The following is a 1594-nucleotide window of genomic DNA, read 5'->3' on the forward strand; positions in this document are numbered from 1 at the left end:
AACAGTACCTAGGAACCAGCAGGTGGCATGGTGGTTAAGGTGCTGGACACTCCCACATGGCTGACTATGGTTCGAATCCTGGACCTGGTGACTTGCTTTCTCACTTTCGTTCTCTTTCTCTGTGTGTCTCTCTGGTCAAATCAAAATAAAATGAATAAATGAATAAAAGTAAATACATCATTTTTTTAAAAAAAGTACCTATCTTTTGGAAGATATAAAATGTATAAAGGGAAAATAAAAATTATTATGCCACCACTTAGAAATAATAAATATTAATGTTTTATGTAATCTTTGTTTTAAAAAATAAATTTATTAAATTCTTTTTATTGCCAAATTATATAAATATTATATTCTTCTTCAAAGTTTTTATTTTTGTAATTATCTCTAGCTTCTTGTGGAGCATCGTTGCAAATTTACTCTTTTCTTAATTTTATTTATTCATTCATTTATTTTAACTTCAGAGAGAGAGAAAAAGTGAGAAAGCAAACCACCAGGTCTGGTACTTGAACCATGATCAGCCATGTGAGAGTGCCCAGTGCCTTAACTACCATACCACTTCTTAGTCCCAACAAAATTATTTTAAAATTGTAGTATTTAATCACTTTTATTTTTCTTGCCACTGAGAAAAGAAAAACATGGCTTTTTGGACAATTCTTAAAAAAAAAGGTATTATTTATTTATTTATTTATTTTTGTTAGCATTACTTTTCAGTATGAGCAGAGAGAAACAGAGAGAGAGAAAGGGAAAGCAAAAAAGGAAGCCACCAGATCTGGGACCTGAACTGTGATCGGCCATGTAAGAATCCAGCAACCTCAACCACCATGCCACCTGCTTGCCCCACTTTTTCTTAATTGTTCATATTCTGTTTTAAAGCCCACAGATTTTTTTTTTCTTTTTTTTGGAGAGGTTTTGCTATAAGGCACTGCATTCGCCAGACAGACAGAGACAGAGAGACAGAAAGTGAGAAATCACCCCCCAGGGGGGATGGCCACACCGCAATCCCTTCTTCTCCATTCTCCTTCATTCTCCTCTTGGGATCTTGGGCATGCACGCACACGCGCCCGGTGTGAGTTTTAAGCTACCGGGTCTGGGACTCGAACCGTGGTCAACTACATGGGAGTCCAGCGACATAGCCATTACGCTAACTGCTGGTCCCAAGTCCACAGATATTTTTGAGTAGTGTCTTTTTGTTTTACATTGTGTTCACTTTAAATTAATTAATAAGTGATTGCATTCTTTGCCAACAACAGTCAAAATAATACAGCTCTTGGTAGTCCCCTAAGCCACCATGTAGTTGCTTTTTTCTGTCCAGCAATTAAGCACTGTTATTTTGGTGTGTTTACTTCTATGTGTTTACCATTATTTACATCTTTAGGCTTGTAGAAATGTGTAGTTTACTATAGGCTTTTTATTTTTTAATAGTGAATAAAGTTTATTTTGTCAGATAGTGTTAAAATTGAAGTTGCATACATTAGTAACAAAACTCAACATCCTTAATTTGGTATAAGTGTGACACATTTTCTTGCTTTTCTGTGTTCTGTTAAATCACCATACCTAAACTGTTTTATAAAATTTGATATACTAAAATTTAATT

This window comes from Tupaia chinensis, unplaced genomic scaffold (genome assembly GCF_000334495.1).
Source record: "Tupaia chinensis unplaced genomic scaffold, TupChi_1.0 Scaffold145685_1, whole genome shotgun sequence".
In the NCBI taxonomy this organism is placed as follows: Eukaryota; Metazoa; Chordata; class Mammalia; order Scandentia; family Tupaiidae; genus Tupaia; species Tupaia belangeri.